Source organism: Clytia hemisphaerica, unplaced genomic scaffold (genome assembly GCF_902728285.1).
Source record: "Clytia hemisphaerica strain Z4C2 unplaced genomic scaffold, Clytia hemisphaerica genome assembly, whole genome shotgun sequence".
Taxonomy (NCBI): domain Eukaryota; kingdom Metazoa; phylum Cnidaria; class Hydrozoa; order Leptothecata; family Clytiidae; genus Clytia; species Clytia hemisphaerica.
Genome location: NW_027104262.1, coordinates 387,857 through 410,844, shown reverse-complemented (window position 1 = coordinate 410,844; position 22,988 = coordinate 387,857). Strand labels below are relative to the sequence as shown.

Genomic DNA, 22,988 nt, shown 5'->3' with positions numbered 1-22,988 from the left:
ACAACCTAAGTACAGTCTTGAGGTAGCTCTACTGTAATTGAGTTTTCAAATTTAGAAATTTTATTACATTTTAAGTACAGTCTTGATTTAGCTCTACTGTAATTCAGTTTTCAAAATTAGAAATTCTTACTTCATTTTAAATACAGTCTTGATGTAGCTCTACTGTAATTGAGTTTTCAAGATTTAGAAATTTTTATTACATTTTAAGAACAGTCTTGATGTAGCTCTACTGTAATTCAGTTTTCAAAATTAGAAATTCTTACTTCATTTTAAGTACAGTCCTGATGTAGCACTCTCATGTAATTCAGTTTTCAAAATTTAGAAATTTTTATAACAAATAAAGTACAGTCTTGATGTAGCTTTACTGTAATTCAGTTTTCAAAATTTAAAAATTTTTATTACAACCTAAGTACAGTCTTGAGGTAGCTCTACTGTAATTGAGTTTTCAAATTTTAGAAATTTTTATTACATTTTAAGTACAGTCTTGATGTAGCTCTCTCATGTGTAGTCGGGTTTTCAAAATTTAGAAATTTTTATTACAACCTAAGTACAGTCTTGAGGTAGCTCTACTGTAATTGAGTTTTCAAATTTTAGAAATTTTTATTACATTTTAAGTACAGTCTTGATGTAGCTCTCTCATGTGTAGTCGGGTTTTCAAAATTTAGAAATTTTTATTACAACCTAAGTACAGTCTTGAGGTAGCTCTACTGTAATTCAGTTTTCAAAATTAGAAATTCTTTTTTCATTTTAAGTACAGTCTTGATGTAGCTCTATTCTAATTGAGTTTTCAAAACTTAGAAATTCTTACTTCATTTTAAGTACAGTCTTGATGTAGCTCTACTGTAATTCAGTTTTCAAAATTAGAAATTCTTACTTCATTTTAAGTACAGTCTGGATGTAGCACTATCATGTAATTCAGTTTTCAGAATTTTGAAATTTATATTACAGCTTAAGTACAGTCTCGATGTAGCACTCTCATGTAATTCAGTTTTCAAAATTTTGAAATTTCTATTACAGCTTAAGTACAGTCTGGATGTAGCACTCTCATGTAATTCAGTTTTCAAAATTTAGAAATTTCTATTACAGCTTAAGTACAGTCTTGATGTAGCACTTTCGTGTAATTCAGTTTTCAAGATTTAGAAATTTCTATTACAGCTTAAGTACAGTCTTGATGTAGCACTCTCATGTAATTCAGTTTTCAAAATTTAGAAATTTTCATTACAACTGAAGTACAGTCTCGATGTAGCTCTACTGTAATTCAGTTTTCAAAATTAGAAATTCTTATTTCATTTTAAGTACAGTCTTGATGTAGCTCTACTGTCATCGAGTTTTCTAAATTTGGAAATTTTTATTACGTTTTAAGAACAGTCTTGATGTAGCTCTTTCATGTGTAGTCGGGTTTTCAAAATTTAGAAATTTTTATTACAACATAAGTACAGTCTCGATCTAGCTCTACTGTAATTGAGTTTTCAAAATTTAGAAATTTTTATTACATTTTAAGAACAGTCTTGATGTAGCTCTCTCATGTGTAGTCGGGTTTTCAAAATTTAGAAATTCTTACTTCATTTTAAGTACAGTCTGGATATAGCACTATCATGTAATTCAGTTTCTAAAATTTTGAAATTTCTGTTACAGCTTAAGTACAGTCTGGATGTAGCACTCTCATGTAATTCAGTTTTCAAAATTTAGAAATTTTCATTACAACTGAAGTACAGTCTTGATGTAGCTCTCTCATGTGTAGTCGGGTTTTCAAATTTAGAAATTTATATTTAAACCTAAGTACAGTCTTGATGTAGCTCTACTGTAATTGAGTTTTCAAATTTAGAAATTTTTATTACGTTTTAAGAACAGTCTTGATGTAGCTCTCTCATGTGTAGTCGGGTTTTCAAATTTAGAAATTTATATTAAAACTTAAGTACAGTCTTGAGGTAGCTCTACTGTAATTGAGTTTTCAAAATTTTGAAATTTCTATAGTACAACTTAATTACAGTATTGATGTTGCACTCTCATGTAATTCATTTTTCAAAATTTAGAAATTTTCATTACAACTTAAATACAGTCTTGAGGTAGCTCTACTGTAATTGAGTTTTCAAAATTTAGAAATTTCTATTACAACTTAAGTACAGTCTTGTTGTCGCTCTTTCATGTGTAGTCGAGTTTTCAAAATTTAGAAATTTTTATTACATTTTATGTAGCACTATCGGGTAATTCAGTTTTCAAAATTTTGAAATTTCTATTACAACTTAAGTACAGTCTTGATGTAGCACTCTCATGTAATTCAGTTTTGAAAATTTAAGAATTTTTATTACAACTAAAGTACAGTCTCGATGTAGCTCTACTGTAATTGAGTTTTTAAAATTTAGAAATTCTTACTTCATTTCAAATACAGTCTTGATGTAGCTCTCTCATAATTGGTGAGTATGGAGTATGAGTATTATGATGAAAAGTAAATTGATATCGTTTCGTACTACTAGTGCATCCTCAACTGATTCCACTTTATTGACGAGTTTGGTGTCGTCAGCAAAAAGAAATAGTTTTGACTTAACGGAATCTGGTAGATCGTTGATATAGAGAACGAAAAGGGTATGTCCTAGGACACTACCTTGAGGTACTCCACTGAGCACTGCTTTTTACACCGTTTACTTTGACAATTTGGGATCGATCCTTCAGGAAGTCTTTTATCCATTCAAGAACCTTGTTTTTTATCCCATATGCTTCTAGTTTGATTAAGAGCCGTTGATGAGGAACTGAGTCGAATGCTTTTGCAAAGACAAAATATATTGAGTCTATGGCTTTACCGTTTCCAATATCTTCGGTAAAAGCATCTAAGTAGTTTAGTAATTGTGTTACAGTTGACCAGCGGTTGATGAAGCCATATTGTTTGCTAGATACTAATTTCTCTTTATCAATACATGTCACAATACGGGCTTTGAGAATTTTTTTCCATTATTCGGCAAACTAGACATTTTCATATATTATGGGCATGTGCAACCTTCATGGCAAAACTGTCTTAATTTCGAATGATTTAATTAAACAGAAAACTAGCCATAAATCTTGAACTACTCTTCAGATTGACCTTGTATTTAGAATGTAGACTCACTGGAAACATTGAAATAGGTTGATAAAAAAATGACTCTAATAAACATCCAGGTTCAATATTTCGGTACAGGGCATTTCCCTTTTTTGACCGGGATGACCTAAAAAGGATGATATTTGACCGCGGGCCTCAACTTTAAATTTCTAAAATTTGACTGGGTTCAAATTCTTGATTCTTTTTTGACCGGGGTTAACAATTTTCCACCGGGGACAAAATTTGGCCTGTTTTTAGGCATTTTTTTCACCGGGCTACTCACCGGGGTGGATCTGACCGGGCCACTGACTCAGGGATTTATATGTGGTTGTTCTGCGATTACCATTTTTAACAGTTCCTTTTTCTTTTTACTTGTAATTTGGTCAGCGTTTGTGTAAATTATCCTAAGTTCTCTAATTGTTGTGGAAATTGTTTCTGTAGATTTGTTCATGTTTTGGTTAGATGGGTTTTCATTTGAGCCATCGTCGTTATCATTTTTGTTTGGCCTTATTGGCTCTGGTTGGGTTGTCTGTTACGTTGGTTTGGCTGTTGTTTAGTGTCGTTTTTTGTAAACCTTCTTTAGATCGAATCCGTTTTTTGAGGATCCTCGGACTCTCCAAATGAACTCATTTGTGGTAAGATTATGATTTCGGTCTTTAGCCTGCTGGGACAGTTCTTTATAACATTCATGGTCGGATCTACTGAGGTCTTCCGTGATGGTTATGCCCTTATACCTTTCATTTCCCTTTAGTGACGGGAGATTTCCCATTAGCTTATCTTTATCTTCCTCACTATTGAGGCATATCAATAGTGGACGGTTGGGCTTCTAAAAACTTTTTTATCTTAGAGGTGACGAGTTGAAGATCCTTTACTAATTGATCAGCCCATTTACAGTCCCTAGTATGATTGGGTGTGTCACTAATATCACACACCTGCTCTTGTTCTTTTATTCCATGCACAATGATGTTTGTACATCTTTTTCTCTTCTCCATCTCGTGAGCTATCTCTTCGTCTCTTGCTTGTTTTACTGCAATCTTGATTCTGCTTGTATCACTTTCTGAATAAGACTTCAAAGCTTGCTGACATTCATCTTTTATCGTTGACAGGATAGTGTACTTGAATTCTTCAAGTTTTCTTTCAAATTTCTTTTCCGCAAACTCAAGTGTATGCAGGCCAGGATCAGCTTTAAGACCATTTTTCAAAAGTTGAAGACCGGCGTCTTTGTCCTCGAGCTGTTTTTTTAGGTGATCTTCGATCGAACTCTCTACTGCTCTTTATTATTCCCTCACATGTATCGATTTCTCTGCGAAGTCTTTTCATTTCGTTTTATAATCTCTTTCTTTGAGGGATACAGGGTACATCCGTTTTCCTTGAGAAACTAATACAAGGTTCATCCATTTTCCTTGAAAAATACGGGGTTCATTTCTTTTCTTTGAGGAAAGCAGGGTTTATTCATTTTCCTTGAGTGCTAAGAGAATACAGGGTTTATTCCTTTTTCTTGAGGAATACAGGGTACATCCGTTTTCCTTGAGGAATACAGGGTTCATTCGTTTTCCTTGAAAAATACGGGGTTCGTTTTTTTTCTTTGAAGAATGCAGGGTTTATTCATTTTCCTTGAGAAATAAAGGGTTCATTCATTATGCTAAGGGAATACAGGGTTTATTCCTTTTTCTTGAGGAATACAGGGTTTATTCATTTTCCTTGAGTAATACAGAGTTCATCCGTTTTCCTTGTGGAATACAAAGTTTACTCATTTTCTTTAGCAAAAACAAAGTTTATTCATTTTCCTTGAGGAATACAGGGTTCATTCATTTTGCTTAAGAAATATAGCGTTCATTCATTTCCCTTGAGAAATACAGTGTTTATCTGTTTTCCTTGAAGAATACAGTGTTTATTCATTTTCCTTGAGGAACACAGGGTTTATCCGTTCTCCTTGAGGAATACAGGGTTCATTCATTTTCCTTGAGGAATACAACATTTTCCGGAATACCGAGTTTATTCATTTTCCTTAGCAAATACTCAGTTTATTGATTTTCCTTGAGGAATAAAGGGTTCTTTCATTTTCCTTGGGAAACGCAGGGTTCATTCATTTTCCGTGAGGAATACATGGTTTATCCGTTTTCTTTTAAGAATACAGGGTTCATCTGTTTTCATTGAGGAAAACGGGGCTCATTTATTTACCTTGTGGAACACAGGGTTCATCCATTTTCTTTGATTAATCATTATGTCAAATACTTTTTCGCATCAAGACGTCTTTTTTTAAGATAGTGAATCTCGCAAGGAACACGAAGGAAAAAAATTGATGAACATGACCTAGAATTGTCGCTTGAAAATGAGGTTTGCACCCCAGCAAAATGCATTATTAGAGAGGGAACAACTGCAAAAGACACTCTGACCTGCAGTAAGTTCCACCAAGATGTTCATTATGATTGTTCCGAGCTACCAATCTACCAAATACAGATTTGCTTAACGTTTATGTCTCGAATTTTTCAATGCCAAAGTTGCATTAAGATCTCGCCGAAGCTGATTGAACGAGTTGAAACATGCTTAAACACCAAAATCAAAGGACTTCCAAAGGAAATTAAAGCATGTGAAAACATCATGAAAGTACAAAATGAAAACATTTCCCAACTAAATCAAATGATGTGACTTTCTTACAAAAGAAATCAAAGAAAGCCTGGAAACAAAGATGAGCATACTCGAGAGGGAGATAGAAACAAAGATCGAGAACTTCTTAATATAATTGAAAAGAAACAAGAGGCGAAAGAGGCTAGTTATCTTGAACCTGTATCCAAACAGATGAATCAACAATTAAATGAGATGAAGAGAATAAACTCGATATGTGAAACAGTCGGTAAACAACGATCCACAGCATTTAACCTAACTTTCCATGGAATCAGAGAACATCTGGAGGATCCGGAGAAAACAACGAAAATCTACGACGAGAAATTTATCAAGTACAGAATCCTTGGATTACAGCTGGGTATCAAGGACATAAAAATTATAAACACAAAGAGGATTGGAGTATTCACGGAAGAGAGAGAGGAAAAAGGGAGGTATCGACACTCAAGGTAGTATTAGAAAATGAACAAGACAAGAACAAAGTCTTGAGAACCATCACGACATACAAAGGCCGTCCTTCCTCTATCGAGCAACAGAAAACCTCACAATTATTGAACGATTGACAATCAAAGAATTGGGCAAGAGAGCACATTAGCTCAATGCTCAAATGAAAGACAAAAACATTCAATTCAAAGACAGGGGAAGCCCCAGAACAAAAAATTACCTAAAGAAAATTGTAACTGCAAGCGTTTGTGAAAAAGATAGGTTCTTAGAGAAAAACGGCGTGCCTTAAACCTCAATCCTTTAGTAAATAAAAAAATAATGAATAAAGACAAGGTTCATTAATTTACCTTGAGGAACACAGGATCCATCCATTTTCCTTAGCAAATTGAGGGCTAGACAGGGATAAATGAAAATCTCTAAGGCAGCCCTCTGTTTCATTGATTTTAATTGAGAAATACAAAATTTATTCGTTTTCCTTGAGGAACACATAGTTTATTCATTTTCCTTAACAAATACAGAGATTATCCATTTTACTTGAGGAATACAGGGTTTATTCGTTTCTCTTGAGGAATACAGGGTTCATTCGTTTTCCTTGAGGAATACAGGGTTCATCCGTTTCCCTTGAGAAATACAGGGTTCATTCGTTTACCTTGAGGAATACAAGATTTATTCGTTTTTTTTGAGGGATACATAGTTTATTCATTTTCCTTAACAAATACAGAGATTATCCATTTTACCAGGGATATGTTATAGCGGAGCTGGATAACGCACATTTGAAAAAGCCTTGTTCTATCTCTGTCCCTGATATTAAAATTTGATATGAAATTAAACTTTTTTAATTACAAATTCGTGAAATTTGGATTTCTTTTTAGCCAATGATTCTGCTGCTGCATTTATTGTTCACGATTAAAATCTTTTAATTATCAAGAGGGTCTGTGAAACATTGCTGAATGACAATTTAAAAATATGAAAGACATTGTTTTCATTAGTAAAGTTATAAGAAATTTATTTTGTAAGATTATAAGTAGCTATTTTTCATTTGAAATACCGCGCTACACCGCGGGGTGCCTCACTTTCTAACTGATATTTTCAGATAGCAGTAGCGTAGACAGGGGTGAAGGAACATTTGCTTAGGAGAGCAGATTGAAACGACACAGTAATTATGTTTTTATATTACGAATAGGTAAGTGCTTTGTCGTAAAGATCTGCTCTCCTACGCAGATCGTCCTTCACATCTGTCTACGCCACTGGATAGCAAGTCGGTATGTCTGATTATGGAGAAAAATTCAACTCGATTGAAGTAATATTTGTCAAAATATTTACATCCGAAATCTTTTTAAAGAGAAATCATGAAAGCTTCTCAAATTCATAACACACGCTGATAAAATTATATTTCATTTACAAAGAAGCTTTTGGGGTATCTTTTGCAAATATTATTTTAAATAATCGGGAACATTATAGCAAAATATACGCAAACGTACTGCATGAATACTTTGTCTGCTTCATTTTTCTTATAAAAACAAAACAATCTAGGGGACAGAGATGGATTTCTATTATGAACAGTTTACAATAGAAAAGACCGCTAAGGAATTCTCGCCCTTCATCTAGCTCCGATATAACATATCCCTGATTTTACTTGAAGAGTAGGGTTTATCCGTTTTTCTTGAGGAATACTGGGTTCATTCGTTTCTCTTGAGGAATACAGGGTTCATTCGTTTTCCTTGAGGAATAGGGTTCATCCGTTTCCCTTGAGAAATACAGGGTTCATTCGTTTTCCTTCAGGAATACATAGTTTATTCATTTTCCTTAACAAATACATAGATTATCCATTTTACTTGAAGAATGCAGGGTTTATTCGTTTTTCTTGAGGAATACAGGGTTCATTCGTTTCTCTTGAGAAATACAGAGTTCGTCCGTTTTCCTTGAGAGATACAGGGTTCATCCGTTTTCCTTGAAGAATACAGGGTTCATCTGTTTCTTTGCAGAATACAAAGTTTATTCATTTTCCTTAGCAAATGCAGAGTTTATCCATTTTCCTTGAGGAAAATAGGGTCCCTTCATTTACCTTGAGGAACGCAGGATTCAACTATTTGCTTGAGGAATACAGGATTCATACATGCTTTAGGAATACGGGTTCATTTAAAAAAAAAGGAGAATCTAAGCTATCCAACGAGCTATTAACGAGCTTGTAACTCTTTCTCGATCTGGAGATATAACCCTTTAAAGTTTGAATTAGCGGTTTTCTTAAACTAGCCATAACTTTCATTAGGGTGCCACCACAGCAAAACGAACACATAGAGTTTAATAGAGTTGCATATATCTGAAGATACTGCTCTTCATACGTTATTTAACTAAAATGTACACGTTTAGCAACATAACTGTTCGAATAATTTGAGTAGAGTAATATTTTTAATCTATGAAGAGCGCTTAATAACTACTTGTGGTATAAAAGGAAATTTCCCAGAAAAGGGACTTTCCTTGGATTCATTAACTTTCAAGGGCTGAGAAAAAGACAAACTGAGATTTCAAAATGAGTAATCAGATCAAAATAACTCTTTTGATGATGATAAAAAAATAGAGAGACCGTAAGATAAGAATGCTACTATTAAGCAGAACTAATATACTGAAAAACATGCGCAAAAAACAAACGCAAAATTATGTTTGCCCAACTTCCTTATGCGTGAAGCTATGAATGCCATCCTCGGGAGCTTTAAGCTCCCTGCGATGGCAAAAAAAATTGAAAAAAAAGAACCATGGCACTTAAAGTGCTAAACAGGGGAAAATGAAAAAGGAAAATCTCTAATGCAGCCCTCTTTTTCATTGGTTTTTTTGAGAAATACATGATTCATTCATTAACCTTAAAGAATACAGAGTTCATTCATTTTCCTTGAGCAATACAGGGTTCATTCATTTTCCTTGAGGAATACAGGGTTCATTCATTTTGCTTGAGGAATACAGGGTTCATTCATTTTCCTTGAGGAATACAGGGTTCATTCATTTTCCTTGAGGAATACAGGGTTCATTAATTTTCCTTGAGAAATACAGAGCTCATTCATTTTCCTTAAGGGATACAGGTTCATCAGTTTTTCTTTAGGAATACATGGTTAATTCGTTTTTCTTGAAGAATACAAAGTTCATCCGTTTTCCTTCAGGAATACAGGGTTCACCCGTTTTCCTTTAGGAATACAAGGTTCATTCGTTTTCCTTGAAGAATACAAAGTTCATCCGTTTTCCTTCAGGAATATAGGATTCACCCATTTTCCTTTAGGAATACAAGGTTCGTTCGTTTTCCTTGAGAAATACAAAGTTCATCCGTTTTCCTTCAGGAATACAGGGTTCACCCGTTTTCCTTTAGGAATACAAGGTTCATTCGTTTTCTTTGAGAAATACAAAGTTCATCCGTTTTCCTTCAGGAATACAGGGTTCACCCGTTTTCCTTTAGGAATACAAGGTTCATTCGTTTTCTTTGAGAAATACAAAGTTTACCCGTTTTCCTTTAGGAATACAAGGTTCATTCGTTTTCTTTGAGAAATACATGGTTCATCCATTTCGTTTAGGAATACAGGGTTCATCCGTTTCGTTTAGGAATACAGGGTTCATCCGTTTTCATAGAGGAAGGGTTCTTCCGTTTTTCTTAAGGAATACAGGGTCAATCTGTTTTCCTTGAGAAATACAGGATTCATTCATTTTCCTTGACAAATACAGAGTTTATTCAGAGAATTGGAAAAGAGTATAATCGTGGTTAGGTACACGGACGAAATTGTCGATCAGTATTACGTGTCCAACCTTTCTCGTACCTAGCCAACCTTAACGTGATGATTTAAAAGAAAAACACGTAAGATTTGAACACTCAAGCGATATAATCACCTTGGTGATAGTTTCAAAACGAAGCAGCAGTTGCGCTCAAAATAATTTATGAAAAGGTCTATATTTTCGGTCGATTTTTTGAATACTTCAACCCATTTCAGGAATAATCTTGTTACAAAAAATGTTTTGAAATTCTTGGTTCACTTTAGCTTAAGGGACGAGAGCTGGTATTTTTCGAAAGTTATACGTCTAGCACAAAACGATCCGTCGACTAGCACAAAAATATTTCCAGTTTTCCATTGACCCGGTTGTGGTGCCACATTTTTATGGTTAAACCACCCATGAGAGTGAAACCACCACTTTCGATTAAAGAGGTCCGTGGATTGCAAGTTAAGAACTTCAAAGTTTGACTGGCACCCAAGTTGTTGACGTGTTTTCGGTTAAAGTTGAAATATTGGCCAGACTGGGGCAATTTGCGTGGTCTACACTCAGAATGGAGACCTCACTGGTTTTAATTTAAGGAGCGGGGTTCATTAAGTATAGCATCTACCGGGATGGAAGGGATTTGGGTAGGGCATGAAATTTTTTTCTCTCTTTGGGTAGGGTACGAAAATATTTTGAGCTGAATCTTATTCTAACATTATTCTTGCAAACCCTGAAATCTGAGAAATTTTAAAATGCCATAAAAAGGGCTTAAGGATACCATTTACCCTTAGACTATGCATAGTGATTCATTTTCATGTATAGATCAGGGCTGTCTAAAAAGATTTTCAAAAACAATGTTCTTTCTGGAATTCGATTTTTTAGCTGGGGCCGATAGAGGATAGTGTTTTTATGAGTTTAACAATTAAAAATTGTCTTTTACTAGGTCCCACTTTGATTACAGACAAAGAAAACCTTCTTCAAAATTCCTATATGATGTTTCCATCTTCTCAAAATAATACCAATGGTTAGGGATGGTTCTATGACAGATAGAGAGAAATATAATTTAAAACGTACTGCATGAATACTTTGTCTGCTTCATTTTTCTTATAAAAACAAAACAATCTAGGGGACAGAGATGGATTTCTATTATGAACAGTTTACAATAGAAAAGACCGCTAAGGAATTCTCGCCCTTCATCTAGCTCCGATATAACATATCCCTGATTTTACTTGAAGAGTAGGGTTTATCCGTTTTTCTTGAGGAATACTGGGTTCATTCGTTTCTCTTGAGGAATACAGGGTTCATTCGTTTTCCTTGAGGAATAGGGTTCATCCGTTTCCCTTGAGAAATACAGGGTTCATTCGTTTTCCTTCAGGAATACATAGTTTATTCATTTTCCTTAACAAATACATAGATTATCCATTTTACTTGAAGAATGCAGGGTTTATTCGTTTTTCTTGAGGAATACAGGGTTCATTCGTTTCTCTTGAGAAATACAGAGTTCGTCCGTTTTCCTTGAGAGATACAGGGTTCATCCGTTTTCCTTGAAGAATACAGGGTTCATCTGTTTCTTTGCAGAATACAAAGTTTATTCATTTTCCTTAGCAAATGCAGAGTTTATCCATTTTCCTTGAGGAAAATAGGGTCCCTTCATTTACCTTGAGGAACGCAGGATTCAACTATTTGCTTGAGGAATACAGGATTCATACATGCTTTAGGAATACGGGTTCATTTAAAAAAAAAGGAGAATCTAAGCTATCCAACGAGCTATTAACGAGCTTGTAACTCTTTCTCGATCTGGAGATATAACCCTTTAAAGTTTGAATTAGCGGTTTTCTTAAACTAGCCATAACTTTCATTAGGGTGCCACCACAGCAAAACGAACACATAGAGTTTAATAGAGTTGCATATATCTGAAGATACTGCTCTTCATACGTTATTTAACTAAAATGTACACGTTTAGCAACATAACTGTTCGAATAATTTGAGTAGAGTAATATTTTTAATCTATGAAGAGCGCTTAATAACTACTTGTGGTATAAAAAGGAAATTTCCCAGAAAAGGGACTTTCCTTGGATTCATTAACTTTCAAGGGCTGAGAAAAAGACAAACTGAGATTTCAAAATGAGTAATCAGATCAAAATAACTCTTTTTGATGATGATAAAAAAATAGAGAGACCGTAAGATAAGAATGCTACTATTAAGCAGAACTAATATACTGAAAAACATGCGCAAAAAACAAACGCAAAATTATGTTTGCCCAACTTCCTTATGCGTGAAGCTATGAATGCCATCCTCGGGAGCTTTAAGCTCCCTGCGATGGCAAAAAAAATTGAAAAAAAAGAACCATGGCACTTAAAGTGCTAAACAGGGGAAAATGAAAAAGGAAAAATCTCTAATGCAGCCCTCTTTTTCATTGGTTTTTTTGAGAAATACATGATTCATTCATTAACCTTAAAGAATACAGAGTTCATTCATTTTCCTTGAGCAATACAGGGTTCATTCATTTTCCTTGAGGAATACAGGGTTCATTCATTTTGCTTGAGGAATACAGGGTTCATTCATTTTCCTTGAGGAATACAGGGTTCATTCATTTTCCTTGAGGAATACAGGGTTCATTAATTTTCCTTGAGAAATACAGAGCTCATTCATTTTCCTTAAGGGATACAGGTTCATCAGTTTTTCTTTAGGAATACATGGTTAATTCGTTTTTCTTGAAGAATACAAAGTTCATCCGTTTTCCTTCAGGAATACAGGGTTCACCCGTTTTCCTTTAGGAATACAAGGTTCATTCGTTTTCCTTGAAGAATACAAAGTTCATCCGTTTTCCTTCAGGAATATAGGATTCACCCATTTTCCTTTAGGAATACAAGGTTCGTTCGTTTTCCTTGAGAAATACAAAGTTCATCCGTTTTCCTTCAGGAATACAGGGTTCACCCGTTTTCCTTTAGGAATACAAGGTTCATTCGTTTTCTTTGAGAAATACAAAGTTCATCCGTTTTCCTTCAGGAATACAGGGTTCACCCGTTTTCCTTTAGGAATACAAGGTTCATTCGTTTTCTTTGAGAAATACAAAGTTTACCCGTTTTCCTTTAGGAATACAAGGTTCATTCGTTTTCTTTGAGAAATACATGGTTCATCCATTTCGTTTAGGAATACAGGGTTCATCCGTTTCGTTTAGGAATACAGGGTTCATCCGTTTTCATAGAGGAAGGGTTCTTCCGTTTTTCTTAAGGAATACAGGGTCAATCTGTTTTCCTTGAGAAATACAGGATTCATTCATTTTCCTTGACAAATACAGAGTTTATTCAGAGAATTGGAAAAGAGTATAATCGTGGTTAGGTACACGGACGAAATTGTCGATCAGTATTACGTGTCCAACCTTTCTCGTACCTAGCCAACCTTAACGTGATGATTTAAAAGAAAAACACGTAAGATTTGAACACTCAAGCGATATAATCACCTTGGTGATAGTTTCAAAACGAAGCAGCAGTTGCGCTCAAAATAATTTATGAAAAGGTCTATATTTTCGGTCGATTTTTTGAATACTTCAACCCATTTCAGGAATAATCTTGTTACAAAAAATGTTTTGAAATTCTTGGTTCACTTTAGCTTAAGGGACGAGAGCTGGTATTTTTCGAAAGTTATACGTCTAGCACAAAACGATCCGTCGACTAGCACAAAAATATTTCCAGTTTTCCATTGACCCGGTTGTGGTGCCACATTTTTATGGTTAAACCACCCATGAGAGTGAAACCACCACTTTCGATTAAAGAGGTCCGTGGATTGCAAGTTAAGAACTTCAAAGTTTGACTGGCACCCAAGTTGTTGACGTGTTTTCGGTTAAAGTTGAAATATTGGCCAGACTGGGGCAATTTGCGTGGTCTACACTCAGAATGGAGACCTCACTGGTTTTAATTTAAGGAGCGGGGTTCATTAAGTATAGCATCTACCGGGATGGAAGGGATTTGGGTAGGGCATGAATTTTTTTCTCTCTTTGGGTAGGGTACGAAAATATTTTGAGCTGAATCTTATTCTAACATTATTCTTGCAAACCCTGAAATCTGAGAAATTTTAAAATGCCATAAAAAGGGCTTAAGGATACCATTTACCCTTAGACTATGCATAGTGATTCATTTTCATGTATAGATCAGGGCTGTCTAAAAAGATTTTCAAAAACAATGTTCTTTCTGGAATTCGATTTTTTAGCTGGGGCCGATAGAGGATAGTGTTTTTATGAGTTTAACAATTAAAAATTGTCTTTTACTAGGTCCCACTTTGATTACAGACAAAGAAAACCTTCTTCAAAATTCCTATATGATGTTTCCATCTTCTCAAAATAATACCAATGGTTAGGGATGGTTCTATGACAGATAGAGAGAAATATAATTTATTATCTATTGGAACATTGTCTCTAATCGTATTACTAGTACCACATTCAATTTTCTTTGATTTTCAAAATAATTGTATTTAGCATTATTATTGATCGAACTTTTGCTTTTTAGCGATATATTATAATAATTTCACATAACCTTTTAGACGGAACAAAGCGAATGTGATAATAACAGTGTTATTGATTTTATAAAATTATTTCTTAAGCTGTCATCTGTTATCCAATTTTTGGTAGGGTACGAAATTTATTTGAGAACTTTTGGTAGGGTATGAAAATAAGAAGTCTGCCAAAAAAATCCCTTCCACTGTATAACCTTAGTTAATCCTACCTTAGCGTCAGGTCTGCGTTCTTTCAGGATATTTTCCCACCAGTATGAAAAAGATATATATGAAAGCTTAAAGTATCTTCAATTTGGTTCATTTTCTGGGACTTCTCTGATTCCTAAGCTTTCCCGGTTGAGTTTGCTTCAAATCATAAGAAACCTGTTATGAAATTCTCTGGTAGATTCGCTGGATTGTAGGATTGAGAAATTGCCAGCCCATTGCATACTTTGGCTAGTTCTCAGTCCCCTCGTTGAATTCGGATCAATTTCTAAACACCTGATTTTATGAACGGACATGTCAATGATTAATCTATTGACAAAAAGGGCGTGGCCTCGATGCTAATTAGTGAAATTCCCTTTTTTAGGATTCAAAACACAAAAATTGCAAAGTTTTGCTAGTTCTCAGTCCCCTCGTTGAATTTGGATCAATTTCTAAACACCTGATCTTATGACCGGACATGTCAATGATTAATTGTGGACAAAATTTATTGACAAAAAAGGGCGTGGCCTCGACGCTAATTAGGGAAATTCCCTTTTTTAGGATTCAAAACACAAAAATTGCATGGTTTGGCTAGTTCTCAGTCCCCTTGTTGAATTGGGATCAAGTTTTGAACGCCTGATCTTATGACAGGACATGTCAATGATTATTGTTGACAAAATTTATTGACAAAAAGGGCGTGGCCTTGATGCTATTTAGGGAAATTCCCTTTTTTAGGATTCAAAACACTCAAATGAGAAAAAAATACCTTGTGCAATTGAGGGTTAAATGTATCTAGATTATAAAACAAAGGACATTTAGATATCATTGTTTTGTGTTGCGTTGCTACCTCTTGTATCAGTTGTTGAGTTTTTAAATTGACCTCTGAGGACAAAGTTTAAAAAAAGGAATTATTGCTCATGTATCAATCTAATTAAGGGGAGGGTAGTGGTTCGCGATACCGTTTCGTGCCAAAAATTTGGTGGAATCCCGAAAATTGAATAAAATAATAACGACGTCACACTGGTTTGCAGTGGCTAATATATTGGACGAAAATATGGCAAATCACCGTCACCGTGTGATTTTAAAATACTGTTTTCCCATCAATTTTTTCGTTCAATCCCATAATACCGTTTTTAATCATAATGATTGTGGTAAAAACCCGGGGGGGCACTCAAGGTAAATGACCTACCAGACGTTCGGCCCTTAAGGGTAGGTTTTTCATAGTTCAGCTAGTGCACTGTAAGGGTAGGAAATTACAAAACTGCACTGAACTGCACTGTAAGGGTAGGAAATTGTGATAAAAGGCCAATTTTTTGGTAAAATTGGCACAAAATTGGTCAATTTTGGAGGAAAAATTCCACATTTTCTTGAAAAATTGCAAAAACACTGTAAGGGTATGATTTTTCATGGAAATTCACTGCACTGTAAGGGTCCGATTTTAGAAGCCAAATTTTGGGCCGAACGTATGGTTATTTTCAGATCGAGTGCCCCCCCCCGGGGGTAAAAACAATTATTGTGTTGGCATACATTTTGTTTTGTTTTGTTAAACACGTGCAACAACCTTTTACTCAGAATCATGTTCGAACTCGATATTTTTTTAATGCTTTTGATTATGGTTATCCTCAACATGAAAAATATGAGCAATCTGATTGGCTAAAAACCCCTAAAAACGTGTACACAAATGCTGTATTTCAAACTGTACAGTACAAATACAAGACCGTGTTCAGCGTAAGGGGTCTGGTAAGCCATAGACAGGAGAACCGTATATATATTTGGCCATCAGTATATAGAATAAGAAATCATAGCATGGCTAGGTAAACCAGAGATAATTTTTTATACATACTTATGCCGAAAGCATCCACCGAAGGGGGACTTCAAAATATCTGTTCTGAAGGCACGTTCCAGCTGGATATAGCGGTCTGTTCTTAGCGAACTAAAGAAAAAAGTCTGCTGGAAAAAAGTGGTCTGTTCTACTGAAAATTGGGACCAGCTGGAAAAATATGGTCTGTTCTACTGAAGATGGATTAGGACCAGCTGGAAAAATATGATCTGTTCTACTGAAAATTGGGACCAGCTGGAAAAATATGATCTGTTCTACTGAAAATTGGGACCAGCTGGAAAAATATGATCTATTCTTATGAAAAAATAGTTTGATATTCGAAAAATAAGGTGTCTAAGAATTTCCTATCTGTTCTGAGGGAATTTCAAAAAAGTCAAAAAGCCTTTGAGATCTGTTCTTTTCCTTTTGAATGTGGTTGCCTGCTGGAGTGGTAGCTGAAAATTCTCCATCTGTTCTACAAAACATCTGGAAATTGTCGATCTGTTCGCACAAAATACTTAAAGTTAAACTGTTAGCTGGGAATTAAGTTTCTGTTCTTAAAAGTCCTTCAATGTCGAGCTGGAATTTAGCGATCTGTTCTTATAAGATTTTGTCAGCCCTGGTAGATAAGAACAGTTAACTCGCGTAAAATCAATCGCCTGGTAATTTTGTACCTGTTCCGAAAGTTTTTTTACCTCCTAGCTGGAAAAATATAACTGTTCTGAAGTAAAAATTTCTCCCCTGGAAAACGAGGAACTGTTCTTAATTTCGGGGAAATCCTTCCAGCTGGCAAATCAGAACAGATATTTGCAAATTTTAGGTCGGTGGCTGCTTCTGTTATGCCCAGAAACATTTTCTTTTCATTCAAGTTATCAAACGAGTTATGAAAAGAATGCTTTTATCTTTTTAATCATCGTTCGATTTTTTTTTTCGAATGTTTTTCATTCGTTTTCCTTGAGAAATAGATGGTTCATCCGTTTCGTTTAGGAATACAGGGTTCATCCGTTTCGTTTAGGAATACAGGGTTCATCCGTTTTCATTGAGGAAGGGTTCTTCCTTTTTTCTTAAGGAATACAGGGTCAATCTGTTTTCCTTTAGAAATACAGGATTCATGCATTTTCCTTGACAAATACAGAGTTTATTCAGAGATTGGAAAATGGAAAAAGAGTATAACTTGGTTAGGTACACGGACGAAATTGTCGATCAGTATTACGTGTCCAACCTTTCTCGTACCTAGCCAACCTAAACGTGATGATTTAAAAGAAAAAACATGTAAGATTTGAACACTCAAGCGATATAATCACCTTGGTGATAGTTTCAAAACGAAGCAGCCGTTGCGCTCAAAATAATTTATGAAAAGGTCTATATTTTCGGTCGATTTTTTGAATACTTCAACCCATTTCAGGAATAATCTTGTTACAAAAAATGTTTTGAAATTCTTGGTTCACTTTAGCTTAAGGGACGAGAGCTGGTATTTTTCGAATGTTATACGTCTAGCGCAAAACGATCCGTCGACTGGCACAAACATATTTCCAGTTTTCCATTGACCCGGTTGTGGTGCCATATTTTTATGGTTAAACCGCCCATGAGAGTGTCCTAAGCTTTCTCCGTTCGAGTGTCCCCAAATTACGACTTTTGATTAAAGAGGTCCGTGGATTGAAAGTTAAGAACTTCAAAGTTTGACGGACACCCAAGTTGTTGACATGTTTTCGGTTGAAGTATTAATTTTGGCCAGTGTGACTGGGGCAATTTGCGTGGTCTACGCTCAGAATGGAGATCTCACAGGTCTTACGAGGCACTATCGAGAAAAAATTTTAAAGTTGGAGTTACTGTCTATTTTTTCAATTGAAACCTCATGAGAAATAATCGAAAACTTTATTGAGAATGTTTTAAAATCCGGTTTTAATTTAGGGAGCGATCATTAAATAGCATATACCGGGGCGGAAGGGATTTCGGTAGGGCATGAAATTTTTTCCCTCTTTAATTTTGGGTAGGGTATGAAAAAAACATGAGGGCTTTGGGATCCGGCTTTGGGTAGGGTACGAAAATATTTTGAGCTGAATCTTATTTTAACAAAAATTTCAATTTTGTCAATTTTAGAATGCCATAAAGAAAGCTTAAGTATACCATTTACCCTTAAACTTTGCATGGTGATTTATTTTCATGTATAGATCAGAACTGCTTAAAAAAGATTTGCAAAAACAATGTTCTTTCTGGAATTCGATTTTTCAGGTGCTCTAAAATCAGGATGACTTTGAGATAAATGCTGAGTTAGTTTTTCTTATTCCCATGTGTCTACTGATTCTAAAAATTTTACTCGGCGTCCGAAAATACATTTAACGAACACGTCTGATAGTAATTTGTCAACTGCTGACGGATGACGTCACCACCAAAAGTGAAAATTAGATTTCAGCACATAGTAATGATATATATACCATTCGACGCGTTTTTCAATGTAGATTCCCAAATCACATCAGTCTCAAAATTTCAGGTTTCAAAAGTTATGACTTGATTTTGAATTGTGATTTTAGTCAATAATGTCTAACCCCCTGAAAATGTCAAATTTCAACGTCATCAAAACGAAAAACAATTTATACCATTCGAAAGCTCGTCAAATTTAAACGAGTATATTCGATTCCTCAACCTAACTTGAGAAAATTGAGATCGTAATTCCTACCACCACTTATTCAAACCTTTGAGTAATTATCAAGTTAGAAGTACAAAATTAGACGAGTTCATAATTTTTGCAATTAAATTTATGTAAACTCGATGACCTACGAACAGTTTTAGTTGCTATATTGGCGAAGCTGGAAGAATCCAAATGCCGTTCAGTTACTGTAGGATTCACCGACTACCTGCCAAGTTTAACCCTATTATTATCAGGCTTTTTCGGATTTTGTATTCTCAAGGGGGGGGGGGTGTTTTCCACCAGCCTTGCATAACTTTTGATCTAGAAAAGATATGGACTTGAAATTTGGCAGAAATGTTCCCTACTATAAAAGGAGTTCATAGAAAAAAATTTGGGTTAATGACGTCATCATAAAGGTGATAACTTCATCACAAACTTTCACACTTATCGCTGACCAATGAAAAAGTACTATTCAATAAAATAGCAATTAAAGTTGAACGAATGCAGATTTTTCAATTCTGTTTTAAATTTCTAAAAGGCAAAATAAATATCTTTAACATATTTGCCGGTTTTTAACATACTGATAAAATTGACGTTTAAAATCCATGCAGAAAATGAGTAAATTTTTTCAAAAAACAATGACGTCATTTTTGATGACGTCAGCAGTTTTTTAAAATTTATTATTGATACCTAAAACCTGTCAAAATTTGAAGTCAGTTGGATGCCTAGATCAAAAGTTGCTTAAATGCTACATTTAAGCTTTTGGGATTTTACAGGGTTTTAGCTGGATTTTATGATACACCTGCACAAAAAAGTCATAAAACCTGATCTGGTCGGCGTATAATTGTAAAATTTGGTATGCATGCTGCTAATAGGTTTATATTAAAAGTCAAAAACTCTCAGAGTGTTACAAAAAAATTTCAGTGAGCTATTAGCAAAATAGTGCCAGCCTGGTGGAAAACACCCCCCTGATAAAAATAGGGTTAAACAAAACTGAAGCACGCACTGTGTTAAAAGCAATTTTGCAATTAAAAAAACAAAAGTATCTAATCTAAAATTAATTTGATTTAGCTGCCCAGAGGAGCACTTGAGTTCATTGAGATTCATGAAAAAAACCTCTTCAAGGATTGAATAAACATGAAAAAAACAAGCATCTTTTACTTTCAATTTGTTATACATTGTTCAAATCATTTCACGTTAATTCCAAACCCATTTTGATAATAAATTTTGTCCACAATTAATCATTGACATGTGCGGTCATAAAATCAGATGTTTAGAAATTGATCCAAATTTAACAAGGGGACTGAGAACTAGCCAAACTTTGCAATTTTTGTGTTTTGAATCCTAAAAAGGGAATTTCCCTAATTAGCGTCGAGGACACGCCCTTTTTGTCAATAAATTTTGTCCACAATTGATCATTGACATGTCTGGTCATAAGATCAGGTGTTTAGAGATTGATCCAAACTCAACGAGGGGACTGAGAACTAGCCAAACTTTGCAATTTTTGTGTTTTGAATCCTAAAAAGGGAGTTTCCCTAATTAGCGTCGAGGACACGCCCATTATTATAACAATTTTTTTCAAGAACTGCTCTATGTTATGTAATCTTTCAAGATCTTTTGGTTTGAAGTCAATATCTTTTTTCGAATTTTTTTTACAAAGCTTTTTTTGAATCCTAAATCCGAACCCGAATCCTTGAATCCCAATCCTACAATCCAGCGAATCTACCAAATTCTCAGACCACTTTTAAGATATTCAATGTTTTTTCAAAAAATGCTTTTTAGGGATAAAATTGTCAAGACATTGTTGTTATATGGGTAGACCGTTACCTTTTAGAGAAGCCCGAGCGAAACTAACTTTCTTAACAAAAGAAAGGCTAACTCAGACAGGAAAATTAAAGATTTTAGATCAAATTTATTTCTACAAAAATTATTTTCACTTGTTTGTTGTCCTCTCCGCAATGTCCTTTCAGTCGTAATCATTAGTGATTTATCCAATACTGTTGATTTCCTCCAATCTAAAGCTATGATTTAGACAAAAAAAATGTTAAAAAATATTTATTGAAATTTTTCAAAGTTAGCACTTTAAAATTGCTTTTACAGAAAGTGCTTTATGTTGTGCAATCCTATCACAACAAAGATTACTAGCAATATTATTAGAAAAAATTCAAAATTTACAAGGTTTAATTATATTCATTAATTATTAAACCCTTTTGTCACAGATCCGCTGGAATCCCAGCCCCACTGGAATATCTGGCAAAAGTTTCATCCCCGGTAGAAAAATTACCGGGAATTTCAGCCCCACTGAGAAATTGACTATGATTTCATCCCCATCCGAAAATCAATGTTTAAAAACTGCACTCCAAAACCACCCCGAATGGAGTTTTTAACCTTGGAAAACTTGTTTTAAACTTGAAACAAAATAATTTTTATTCCCACTTGAATTTCGACAGGAAATTTTATTCCCACTGAGGAAAGAAGTTCTAACGGGGCTGTGAGACAGGGGTGTGTTATTTGCAAATTTGAATGGTTAGCAATGTCCTACACGGGTCCCTTATGCAGCAAATGTAATAAAGGTGAAATATGAATAATAAAATCATAGTGCGTACCTTTCATATTCAACGGTCATTTGAATACAACTTTGCTGCTTTGCACAAAAAGTGATGTCCCATAAGTCTTTATTCAGCAAATGTAAAATTACAGTGAAATCTTTACGGCTGTCTCCTTTGCTCGTTCGAATAATCCCTAAAGAAAAGAAATATGAATACAAGTTGAAAGCTCACCTAATCAATATACCTTCTATTTTCAGCACATTCAAGTAACATAGAAATTCAACTTATCCAAAGATAAAAAAGGATATATTAAAATTTGAAATAAAACCTCTTCAACCGAGCAGTTTTATTAGAGCGTGAGGTTTGATTTGAGCCAAAACCTTAGAAATAATTAAAAAACAAACTTGGCCTCAGATTTCAGAAATGTCTAAGAAATCAGCATGAAATTGTTGGCATAAATGAATATACCAAACTAAAAAACAACGCTCCAAACTGTAATAATATTCTGTGAAATGCTCTAAGAGCGAATTTTTAAATCCCTGTCTGTTGTGACTTAAAGATTGACTTAATTTTAGCTAGAAAGGAATGCAAATTTTTCAAGACTTTTTAAAGATTACTATAAAAGTTTCACTTACTGTTTGTTTAAATGTTCCTTAATACATCAACTGTTTTCTTCGCATGGCATGTTGGATGTTATGGCATCAAAAATTTATAAACTTTGATTCCCCACACTCAAGTCAAAAATCGCAATGTTTTTCTCTGATTTCCAAAGCGTGCGCTCACTTTTGTAATTATTACCTTATATGGTAATGTTTTGATTGGTGTCTTGACGTCTAGTTTTAATAGCCAATCATTGACGCGTATTTCGTCCAATCACAAAAGAGTAATAAAACATATCATTTTTCGCGCGTGCAATTCAAATTTCTTTTATTCCATTCAGGACGATTCGACCGAACGCACACGCAGTAAATAAAAGGAAAATAACATACACGTAATGCTTTTTCAAAACAGAAAAAAAGAGAGATGTGTCAAGATATCAAAGCTGCAGTAAGAAGACTGGTTGTGTTAGGTATCACTTTTGTTTTTATATTTACGTTTTCTAAAGTCTGGTCAAATCTCTTGCTCAAAACATGACAAAATTCACTTTTTCTGTCATAGGAGTATAGGAGACACAATTTTTTTTTCTGTCTGATTTCTTCTGGTTGAAAGTCTGGTTAAATCTCCTTCTCAAAATATGATAAAATTCACTTTTTATGTCATTGAGGATTAGGAGACACAAAATTTTTGGTTGTATGATTTCTTCTGGTTAAAAGTCTGGTTATATCTCCTTCTCAAAATATGATAAAATTCACTTTTTTTCTCATTGAGGATTAGGAGACACAAAATTTTTGGTTGTATGATTTCTTCTGGTTAAAAGTCTGGTTATAT

General features: G+C 34.5%; 1 long non-coding RNA gene across 1 annotated transcript; it reads right to left on the bottom strand.

Moving 5' to 3' along the window:
• Nucleotides 1-20,903: 20,903 nt before the first annotated feature.
• Nucleotides 20,904-22,318, bottom strand: LOC136816656 (uncharacterized). The gene is made up of 3 exons (XR_010847956.1): nucleotides 22,196-22,318; nucleotides 21,618-21,753; nucleotides 20,904-21,032 (listed from the first exon to the last, which is right to left on the bottom strand). It is a non-coding gene; the product is annotated as an uncharacterized lncRNA (long non-coding RNA).
• Nucleotides 22,319-22,988: the final 670 nt, after the last annotated feature.